This window comes from Perca fluviatilis, chromosome 18, assembly GCF_010015445.1.
Source record: "Perca fluviatilis chromosome 18, GENO_Pfluv_1.0, whole genome shotgun sequence".
NCBI lineage: Eukaryota > Metazoa > Chordata > Actinopteri > Perciformes > Percidae > Perca > Perca fluviatilis.
Window position 1 is genome coordinate 36,042,529 of NC_053129.1, and position 13,259 is coordinate 36,055,787.

Sequence of the window (13,259 nt, forward strand, 5' to 3'; positions counted from 1 at the left end):
ACATACACACACACACACACACACACAGACACACACATAGACACACACATAGACACACACACCCACACACACACACAAAACACATACACAAACACACACACACACACACAACACACACACACACACACACACACACACACACACACACACACACACACACACACACACACACACACACACAACAGACACACCTAAAGTCTTGTACTAACCGTGAGAAAACACTGACTTCTACCTCCACTACTGTGTGTGTTAGGGTGTCTGACATTTCGGTGGTGATGTGATGTGTGATGAGTCTACGTTTTTAGTCTCAGTTACAATTTTGTGGTCGTAAAAACTAAAACAAAATTACCTCAGAGAACTTTCTTCCATCTAAAGAGTTGGAAACAGGAAGTTGTGCGGTTCCAATGACACAAAAATTTGTGTGTGTGTGTGTGTCTGTGTGTGTTCTGTGTTGTGTGTGTGTGAATGTGTGTATTTGTCTGTGTGATAATGTGTGTTGTGTGTGTGTGTGTGTGTGTAATGTATAGTTGTACCACTTTTTCCAAAATATAACGATTTTTTCCCAAAAAAATATTCTTTTTCTCTCAAATCAGTCCAACTCTGGTCAGAGCTATAAGCCCCGCCCCCTCCGGTCAGAGCGGTAAGCCCCGCCCCCACCGGGCAGAGCGGTAAGCCCCCCAGAGCTGCAGGCAGAGTATGGGAGACAGACGGGAGGACTCTGTGTCTCTGCAGACGCTCCATTAAGGTAGGCTTAAACACACACACCGTGTTGCTTTAATTTGCTGTTTTCTGTTAGGAGTCTGGTTTACAGTGCTGCTCATAAGTTTATGATCCCATGCTAAAGTTGACTAAAAAGTGCAATACAAAAAAATTATCTTATGGAAATTGATCTTAATGCCTTAATTAAAATAATTAGGAAAAATCCAACCTTTAAGGACACCAGTTTTTTTTTTTTTATGAATAATGTATCGTAAATAAATAAATGTTCTTCCTTAAAATACAGGGTGCATAAGTCAGTCCACCCCTATGTTAAATTCCCATAGAGGCAGGCAGATGGTTATTATAAAGGCCAGTTATTTAATGGATCCAGGATACTATGCATCCTGATAAAGTTCCCTTGGCCTTTGGAATTAAAATAGCCCCCCCACATCATCACATAATCACATACCCTTCACCATACCCACAGATTGGCATGGTTTTATTTCAGTTAGCCTAATAGCTGGTTTGATTTGCATTGAGAGATGATCTTATGGAAAGTACCCCATGCCAGTCTCTAGGTATAGGGTGTGAAAACTTATGAGCACCACTGTATTTAGAGCCGTTGTGTTTCTTATAGCGCTGTTCCGAACTTGTCTGATGCGACAAAAAAGGCGTCTTTCGCACCGGGGAGAGCAGCAGTTAGATAGGGTTTAGTGAGTAGTATGTAAGGGCGACATAACTGCGTCAAAAGGGGACGGCAATAGTCCCGACCAAGCGCGTTTACTTAATGCGCTAAAGGGACAGCAATAGTCCCGACCAAGCACGTTTACTGAAAGCACTAAAGGAGACTTTTAGCGTCAATAAGAACGACAAAGGCACCTGACCAAGCGTCCGTATTTTACAAGATGGGTGTGAGAATGTGTTGATTATTTTCATCCTGGAGTCATTTTGATTATTTCGAAGTAATAGTTTGGAGTAAATCATAAAAGCATTAAAAACATTTTTTAAATCTACAAAAACGTTGAAGAAAAGCGACAAAAGGTAGGCTCTCCTACACAACCATCACTTTATTTAACCCTGAAGCAGACGCCGCTGTGCTGCTTAAATGGGCTGTTTTCTGCTAGGAGTCTGGTCTATTTAGAGCTGCTGTTCATAGAGCTGAAAGATTTTGGAAAATAATCTAATTGGGAATTTTTTCACCAATATTGTGATTTAATATGTGATTATTTTTTAAAAGCTCTTTGTCTTCTGTATTATTCAACAAGGACAATCAATTAATCATTGTATAGCATGAACAACACAAGATTACATAAATTAAACTAGTGCCTTGATTGTGAGTCTGATTGTTGATTGTTTATTTGTATGTCCTGTTAAATTGTTGATTGTTTATTCTATGTCTTTTCTATTTATAGAAACTTATTTATTTTTATTGCGTTTGCACCGGGGGTCCGAGAGGACTGAAATTTCATTTGTGTCATATCTGACAGATATCTTCATATCTGTCCTCTCTGAAAATTGACAGAGAGCAGAGCTCTGACACAAACACACACTGGTGCTGTTGACGTTACAATTCCTCTGAGACGAGCAGCAGGCACAGTGGTTTCGGTGCCCTGGGGTCTGACTGACAGGCTGAGGCTGTAAGGCAAGGCAGCTTGATTTCTACAGCAGCTTTCAGCAACAAGGCAACTCAAAGTGCTTTACATGGAAACATTAAAGAGCAATTCAAAACGGTCATGATGAAAATAAAACAGGCTAAAAAATAATAATATACAAATACAAGAATAAAAGTTGCAATGAGTAAGAAATGAATAATTATTCAATTCAATAGGTTGTAGGATTTTTATTTTTGTTTAATTTCTTTAGAGTGTAACATATTCTAATAAAATAACATAATGTTATAAGTCCATAGGATAAATAGGTTTGGAATTAATTTTACAACTGAAATAATTGTTTTGTAATTACTGAGGGAAAGTACCGAAAAAAGTACCGTTGGGTACTGGAACACAATTTCAGGTATCAATACCGATATTGGTTCAGAATTACATTACATATATATATATATATGTGCAGGTGTATTTATTGCCACCCTGCTCTGCTGGGCTAAGAATTCCTGTTTGAGTTGAGCAGCTTGATGAACGTTGGGATAAAGGATAAGATAAGATATAAGATATACTTTATTGTTCCCAAAGGGAAATTTGTTTTGTACTCTGTCTGTTCTGCAGCTTTACAAAGACAACACAAAATACAGAAAAAGTATCTCTCAACACATACTCTCATGCAACACAGACATGCTTCCATATACTATAGTAAGCACATTAACTACTCCTTTCATTGGCGCTTCCTAATTGAACAACCCTGTTGTGCTGCATTCCCCAATAAGTGTAGCACAGCCCTTGCACAATATGATATGGCATCTAACATTTTGCCCAACCCCAATAGCCTACATATTGCTCCAAATTACACAATGTACTGACATAATGCACACCCCAAATAGCCTCGTTATTGCACAACTAACATATTGCACAATCCAATAGCGTACGTGTCACTAATTACACAATGTACTGACAATGCACAACCCCAATAGCCTCGTGTTGCAAAATTAACATGATTGCACCACCCCAATGGCGTGGCGTATCGCACTAATTACACAATGTACTGACAATGCACAGCCCCAATAGCCTACATTATTGCAAAATTAACATATTGCACAACCCCAATTGCCTATGTATTGCACAAATGACATAATGCACAACCCCAAATAGCCTACATATTGCACAACTAACATATTACACAACCCCAATAGCCTATGTATTGCACAAATGACAAAATGCACCACCCAAATAGCCTACATATTGCACAAATGACAGCATTTCCAACGCGCGTACACTACTTATCGTGTGACGACCAAAGGACACAACCAAGCCAGCCTACATGTTGGTGTTGAGGCTTAACTATAACTTGTAGTCTGTTTGTTTTAAATCTACGGCACACAGACTCTTCTCCCTGATGGCAGAGAAGTTCATATTCAGGGCAAGAGGCTGCAGTGAAATAAGTTTGATGTTTTTCATTTATTGTTATTACATTGTTAATAAATCATTTCATTTTGACAGTATGGCCTTAGCGATAAACAAGCCGTTCTTTAATGTAGCCGGACTGTATTTTTGTGCTCCTTCTAAAACATGTTTTAATAGAAAAACACACACAGAGAGGAACCCAAACACATAGACATACCTAAAAGTCTTCCCTCTAACCGTGAGAAAACTGACTTCTACCTCCACTACTGTGTGTGTTAGGGTGTCTGACATTTCGGTCAGTGGTGATGTGATGTGTGACTAGTCACGTTTTTAGTCTCAGTTATAATTTTGTGGTTGTAAAAAACCAAAAACAAAGTACCTCAGAGAACTTTCTTCCATATAAAGAGTTCCTGCTGGAAACAGGAAGTTGTGCGGTGCGATGACCGCAAAGTTTTAGTGTGTGTGTGTGTCTTTGTGTGTGTGTGTCTGTGTGTGTTTGTGTGTGTGTGTGTGTGTTTGTGTGTGTGTGTGTGTTAGCGTGTGTCTCTCTATGTGTGTGTGTGTGTGTGTCTCTCTCTATGGGTGTGTGTGTGTGTCTGTGTGTGTCTGTGTGTGTGTCTGTGTGTGTGTATGTGTGCATGTGTCTGTGTGTGTGTGTGTGTGTGTGTGTGTGTGTGGGTTTGTGTATCTCCGTGTGTGTGTGTGTCAGTGTGTGTGTGTGTGTGTGTATCTCCGTGTGTGTGTGTGTAAAATTGCCTTCTGAACTCGTACCGAACCGTGATGTCTGAACCGAGGTATGAACCGAACCATGACTTCTGTGTACTGTTCCACCCATATTATACCACTAAATGTGCTGTTTTTCTGTTAGGAGTCTGGTTTATTTAGAGCTGTTGCTCAAAAGGCTGCAACTAATGTGGCGTGCCCGATGGGGCTGTGATACAGCGGAGCTGTGGAACCCTATTGTTTAAGATTTTTATTATTCTTCATTCAATAAAAGTCATACTGCAGCCTACACCGTAGAAGTTACGCAAGTGAAACTTTCAGGGCTGGCACAGACTGTGACACGTAACTCAGACAAAAAATCCACCCACTTCCATCACTAGGTGGCACTATACCACAAACAAAAGCGTGTTTGGCCCTATAACTCCCAAACTGTAGCCTAGAAATCACTCTAGGCGGCCGCAAATGTAATTTGCAGCCAGGGTTGTCTAGCAACTCACTGTTGGCTTGCGAGCTGGAAAAACCAAACTCTAGTCAGGCCAATCACATTGTGTATTGTAAGTCGGTTGGGTGGGGCTTATGGCTTCTCGAAGCTGGGAAGAACAGTCTTCTGGAAGGGAGTTCAGCTTTTCTTTGAGAAAAGAACAAGAACTAGGGCTTTGACTTTTTGCCCAAAATCATATTCGAAGTTAAGTTTTTATATTAATATTAATATTGAATATATTGAATATTTATTAATAATATTTTGACCATTAAATGCCTTCAGTCTAAAAAAAAATTAAGTCAGACCCTGGATTAAGCACAAACAGTGTGCTTTCGACCGGAAGTTGAGACTTTCACCGTAGCCTCGTAAGTGGTCTGATGTTTATATCTAGTGTGCTGGTGTGTTGCGTCGAGGACCAGTGTGTGTGGGGCGGTGTTGCTTACGCGACTTTTTTTCTAAAAGCGACTAGCGACCAATCTGGCGACTTTCTGTAAAATAAAGAGAGTGCCAGTGGCCCATATCAGCAGTACGCCATGTATTTCTCTCCTGTAGCCGCCGAAGCAGTCCCTCTCTCTTCTGTTGTGTGAGTTAGGAGCAGCCCCCTCTGTGCTCTCTCCTCATGTGTGCAGCGCACTGAGCAGAGCAAGAGTAGAAAGGGAGAAGGGACGGGGTGAGGTTCTGAGTAGGAGAGACAGCCCGAATGACGGGACAAAGGCCCTCGACCTGGCCTGGCCCTGGTCTGGCCTGGTCTGGTCTGGCCCTGGGCCAGCCTACCTTCTTTGAGAGTAGGCGCACCACTACGAGCCCGGCGAGGCGTCGTCGCTGCGGCGATGTAGTTACATTTTGAAGTATGTGGAAAAGCCACGAAATCTGAACTGAAACAATGTTTACAAGCAAAGCCATTTACAAAAATAATGCCCATAACAGGTTCCAATATTGAGGGCTGGCTAATATTAGTTCCAGGAATATCATTATTTTTTATATTCAAATTATATTCGAATAGCAGAAGTTAGTCAAAGCCCTACAAAGAAACGCACTGAAGTCATTCTTAAAAAGGAAGATGATGTTGAGGAGTTTTGTGACCAGATACTACAAAAGTTTAATCTATCAACTAACCGCTACCTTCTTCCGTTGCTCTGCCTGGTTTGTAGTGCTATCCTATTGCGTGCAGAGGAATTTGAAAGATATGCGTTTATCCGCCACCTTGGATTGAGCCCTGTCAATGGTGAGTTCCCAGACCCAACATGTTGATGTGGGTCACCGAAGCGTCAAACTACCCAAACTGTACATGCATTACATTAAAATACATATTTCCTTACGTTCCCTGAATTTAGCTGAATCTCCTGATATAAGGCTCCTCCATTTCAGCCCTAAACTTTTATGCACGCCAATTTATTGTAAACCTACTTTTGAACTCCTCCTGACCTGCTGACTGCAGTTATCAACAAATAAATTTATGTACAAAACACAAACTTTGCCATATCTCCAAATAAATGTTATCAAAGTGAAACTTTTAGTATTATTGTTTGCCATGACTGTCTGGAGCTCCCCAAAAAAATTTAATGAAAATTGGCCACTAAGGGGGCGCTACAAGTTACAAAAAGTTCATATCTCATGAGCGGCTCATCCGATTTTACGAAAGTTTGAGCGTACCATCTAGGAGCCGTACTCTGAGGAATCGCACTACATTGGGGTACTGATTGGTAAAAGTAAGTGGTGGCCTATATGAGAGAGAGAATGGGATTTGAGGCTGTGCTTTAACACTGAGTACCGATTGGTCAGTAGGTGGTGTTTAACACTGAGTATTGATTGGTCAGTAGGCTGTGCTTTAACACTGAGTACTGATTGGTCAGTAGGTGGTGTTTAACACTGAGTATTGATTGTCAGTAGGCGGTGTTTAACACTGAGTATTGATTGGTCAGTAGGTGGTAGTTTAACACTGAGTATTGATTGTCAGTAGGCGGTGTTTCATACCTGTTGGTCTCTAATCTCCAACATACCATAATGCTCCCACCAGGTTAGGTGTTCAGCATAAGTTACCACGGGCGATTTAACCCGTAACAACTGATCCACCAAGGATACAGGGTATCCTGCTGAACCTGAAGTTACTCTAACACTAAATCCTCAAGCCAGAGTCCAGGCCTCTGGTCTCTTCTGTTTTGGTCTAGTCTTATGGTTCAGCCCTGAGGAGATCATCATCATTTCTAAGAAGAACATTTATGTCATATGGTTATTTTACAGTGGGACTCTGAAGTCCAGCAGAGCTTCTTCAGCTGAATCCTTCAGGGTTCTTGTTGTAACTTCAGGTCCAAGTCTCTGTGACTAGAGGACTCAGAGCTGAGAACTGAGGATGATCTTCACAGCTTTCTCTGACAGATCACAGTCTCTCAGGCTGTAAATAAATGAACACAATTAACAACATTGGTCTTAATGTTAAATGTGTCTGAGAGCCAGGTTTTTAGTTATGTAATCTTTTTATTATTTTATTTACTCTCATGCAGTATACAAGTACTCATACAGTACACTAGTCCTCTCACACAGTACACTAGTCTCTCATACAGTACACTAGTACTCTCATACAGTACACTAGTACTCTCATGCAGTACACTAGATTCTCATACAGTACTCTAGTACTCTCATGCAGTATACAAGTACTCTCATACAGTACACTAGTCCTCTCATATAGTACACTAATTACTCTCATACAGTACACTAGTACTCTCATACAGTATACAAGTACTCTCATATAGTACACTAGTACTCTCATACAATACACTAGTACTCTCATACAGTACACTAGTCTCTCAAACAGTACACTAGTACTCTCATGCAGTATACAAGTACTCTCATATAGTACACTAGTACTCTAATACAGTACACTAGTCCTCTCACACAGTACACTAGTACTCTCATACAGTACACTAGTACTCTCATACAGTACACTAGTACTCTCATCATACAGTACACTAGTCTCTCATGCAGTATACAAGTACTCAATACAGTACACTAGTTCTCTCATAAGTACACTAGTCCCTCTATACAGTACACTAGTACTATCATTCATACAGTACACTAGTACTTTCATACAGTATACAAGTTCTCTCATACAGTACACTAGTCCTCTCATACAGTACACTAGTACTCTCATGCAGTATACTAGTACTCTCATACAGTACACTAGTACTCTCATACAGTACACTAGTCCTCTCATACAGTACACTAGTACTCTACACAGTACACTAGTATCCTATAAATAGTACACTAGTCTCTTATAGAGTACACTAGTACTCTCATACAGTACACTAGTACTCTTACACAGTACACTAGTTCTCTCATAGAGTACACATAGTCCTCTCATACAGTACACTAGTACTTATACAAGTACACTAGTACTATCATTCATACATGTACAACTAGTACTCTCATACAGTACACTAGTACTATCATTCATACAGTACACTAGTACTCTCTCATACAGTACACTAGTACTCTCATTCATACACTACACTAGTACTCTCATACAGTACACTAGTACTCTATTCATACAGTACACTAGTACTCTCATACAGTACACTAGTAATTCTACACAGTACACTATAATACTCTCATTCATACAGTACACTAGTACTCTCATACAGTACACTAGTACTCTCATACAGTACACTAGTACTCTCACTCATACAGTACACTAGTACTCTCATACAGTACACTAGTACTCTCATACAGTACACTCATACAGTACACTAGTACTCTCATACAGTACACTAGTACTTTCATATAGTATACAAGTACTCTCATACAGTAACACTAGTTCTCTCATTGAGTACACTAGTCTCTCATACAGTACACTAGTACTATCATTCATACAGTACACTATAGTACTCTCATACAGTACACTAGTACTCCTATTCATACACTACACTAGTACTCTATACAGTACACTAGTCCTCTCATATAGTACACTCATACAGTACACTAGTAATTTCATACAGTACACTCTCATACAGTACACTAGTACTCTCATACAGTACACTAGTACTCTCATATAGTATACAAGTACTCTCATACAGTACACTAGTTCTCTCATTGAGTACACTAGTCCTCTCATACAGTACACTAGTACTATCATTCATACAGTACACTAGTTCCTCTCATACAGTACAATAGTACTCTCATACAGTACTCTAGTACTCTCATAGTACTCTCATACAGTACACTAGTACTCTCATACAGTACACTAGTACTCTCATACAGTACTCTAGTACTCTCATACAGTACACTAGTACTCTCATACAGTACACTAGTACTCTCATACAGTACTCTAGTACTCTCATACAGTACACTAGTACTCTCATACAGTACACTAGTACTCTCATACAGTACACTAGTACTCTCATACAGTACTCTAGTACTCTCTAAAGTTAATGTGATTTTACACTAAAGTCTGATCCATTTAAGAGATTTTTCATTTTTAATTCCATGAAACTAGAAAACCACTGTAACACTTTACAATCATCTTAATACTGACCTGAGAGTTTCCAGTTTACAGTGTGGACTCTGAAGTCCAGCAGAGAGATTCTTCACTCCTGAATCCTTCAGGTTGTTCTGACTCAGGTCCAGGTCTCTCAGACTAGAGGACTCAGAGCTGAGAACTGAGGACAGATCTTCACAGCTTCTCTCTGACAGATCACAGTCCCTCAGCCTGTAAATAAATGAACACAATTAACAACATTGGTCTTAATGTTAAATGTGTCTGAGAGCCAGGTTTTTAGTTATGTAATCTTTTTATTTTCTCTGCCTAATGAATATATTATTTGTGTTTGTCTAAGAATATTTGTGTTGATCAGTCTGCCTTAAAGGGTCATTTTGGGGTTTTTCAACCTGGACCCCATTAGTGTTTTTGTGTGTAAGTGACTGATTGGAACAACAATCTTGGAAATTGGTCCAGTATTAAATGAGAACGCTGTAAATTCAACAAAAACATCATTTATTTATTTACTTTTTCCATTTATTTTTATTTATTTATTCATCTTTTTGCCCTTGCAGTTACCACTTTACTCATACACACTATCCACACTTATGCATAACGTGTTTCTCCAGCTCCTTTCAACACCCTGACCTTGACCACCCAATATGAATCCCAGATCCTTCTACCCAATCACTAATAATACGTCCTTGTGTCTGTCAACTGTCCTGTCCAGTCCCGTCTTGTCAGTTCTTTTATCGTCCTGTCTCACTTCCCTCTGTTGTCTGTCCATCACCTTGTCTCCTTTTATGTGTTATGTGTTACACTCTGTATGTGGTGCTTTAATCCCCCCCCTTTTTGTGTTCTCGGGTCGTAGGGGGGCAATAGGTAATGCACTGAATGTAATTCTAAATCTGATTGTAACATACTATGTATATAAAAATATATTGCTTTATTCAAAATAAAGTTGTCCTCCCAAGAAGGGGGGAGGTGGTGGAAAAAAACAAAACCAAAAAGAAATGAGAACTCTGTAAGCAGCAGCTGTGACCTGAGCTGTAATGTAATCCTACAGGGGAAATGTGCATCGTCATTGTTGTCCACTAAAAGTTCTGTTTGCTGCTGACAGACTCAGATTATTATTCTAAATATCTGACAACATTATGAAAAGTATCCCTACAGAGATAGACCTTTTTAAAACCTCTTTAAGACCTTTTTGTTTAACCAGAAACAGCTCTGCTCTGTCTCCACTAGCACTAAACCCACCAGACTCCATTTATAAAAACTATACTTTTAGCGTGTATAGAGCCAACATATTTCCACATGTAAATCAGTAATCTATGTTTTCATTTTAACAAAAACTATAGTTGTGATTGTTGAAGTAGAAAGACGAACCAATACGGCTTTTCATAGCTTCATTTTTTTCTGTTGACTTTGAAAGAAGTGTATTTTACGATGCTATAATTACTTTTTATTTATATGGACTCTGGTGGGTTTAGTGAACATAATTTCGCCGATGTTTTAATGTTAAAAAAGGATCTTAATCTTTAAGGTGAGACACAGCAGGCAAAAACAGAGATTTTTCATGCAGTGGTCAATTTTGAGATTATGGGCTAGTTTAGTCCTTCCATGTGTGTTCTTTCAAGCTGCTATTAAGAAAACGCTGAAAATATCCATTACGATGTTTATTTAATTTATAAGTTTCTCCTGAATTTACCAAGAAGTTAGCGTTCCAACACCACATGCAGAGTTTGGTCTGTTTACTGAAGTCTGTCATGACCGGTATCGTTGTAAAGCTCTGAGTCTCCTGCACAACGCTATGTAACCCAAATAAGGGCATTTCCTTTCTATCAGTAACCAATCGGGAATGTCCAAAGGAGGATTTAAAGCTAATGATGAAATCTCATTGGCTACAAACATCAGTCACACATTAGTCACACATTGGGTTATTAATTATTCTTTTTTTTCTAACGCTATTTAAAACACGTTCCGCTGCATTCTTTCGCATTGACAAACACACTTACACACACTAGACACACACACTTAGGACACACACACTCAGACACACACCTACCACTCAACAACACCACACCACAAACTACACAACAACAACACAACACACACCTACACCACCACACCCAGCCACCCTAAACACACACACACACAGACACACACACACTCAGACACACACACACCTAGACACACACACTCACACACACCTTCAGACAACACACAACACCTAGACACACACACACACACACCTACACACACACACTCAGACACACACACCTACACACACACACACTTAGACACACATACACTCAGACACACACACTACACACACACACACACATACACACACACTCAGACACACACACACCATACACACTCAGACACACACACACACCTGCACACACACACCTACACAACAGACACACACACACTCAGACACACATACCTACACACACACACTAGACACACACACACTACACACACACACACTCAATACACACACCTACACACTACACACACACACTCAGACACACACACCTAACACACCAACACACACACTCAGACACACAACAACCTACACACCACACACACACACACCTACACACACACACCTACACATTCAGACAAACACACTCAACACACACACACACACAAACACACACACACACTCAACACATACACACACACACACACACATACACACACACACACACTACACACTCAGAACACACACACTCAGACACACACACACACACACACAACACACACTCAGACACACACACACACACACACACAAACACAAACACTAACAACACTACACACAATACACACACACACACACACACAACACACACACAAGAACACACTAACACACAAATACACACACACACACACACACACACACACACACACACAATAACACACACACACTCAGACACACACACACACACACACACACACAACACACACAACACATCACACTACACACACAACCAAACACACACACACAGAACACACACACACACACACACACACAACACACTAAACACACATAACACACACACACACACCTCACACACCACGCTTTAAACACACACACCTCAACACACACACAACACAAACACTTAGACACACACTAACACACACACTAGACACACACACACAAAACACACACACACTACACACACACAACACACTAACACACACACACACAACAAAAACACACACACACACACACAAACACACACCACAACAACAACAACAACACACAAACACACACACACACACACACACACACACACACAAACACCAACAAACACAACACACACACCAACAACACACACACACAAAAACACACTACACACAAAAACACACACACTCAACACAACAACACACACACACACACACTAGACACACCTCAACACACACACACACACACAACATTAGACACACACCAACACACACAAAACACACAACACACACACTAGACACACACACTAAACACACAAACAATCAACCACAAACACACAAACACACACACACAATCTCAGATAAACACACAACAATAGACACACACACACACACACACACACACCAATAAAACAACCAACACACACAAACTCAACAAACACTCAGACACACACACACCACACACACACACACACACACACACACACACACACACACACACACACACACACACACACACACACACACACACACACACACAGCCCCTCCCACCGTGCAGTGTTTGGTGTTTTTAGCCCCCAACGTTGCCTTCCAGGCAGCGCAGCAATGGTTATAGTTGGGTTAAGGTGAGAGTTAGCTGTAGCTACTAGTACACTAGTACTCTCATACAGTACACTAG

The 13,259-nt window shown here is 40.3% G+C and overlaps 1 pseudogene; it reads right to left on the bottom strand.

The window, feature by feature from the left end:
* Positions 1 to 13,259, bottom strand: part of LOC120546464 — a 275,615-nt pseudogene that overhangs the window by 163,157 nt on the left and 99,199 nt on the right.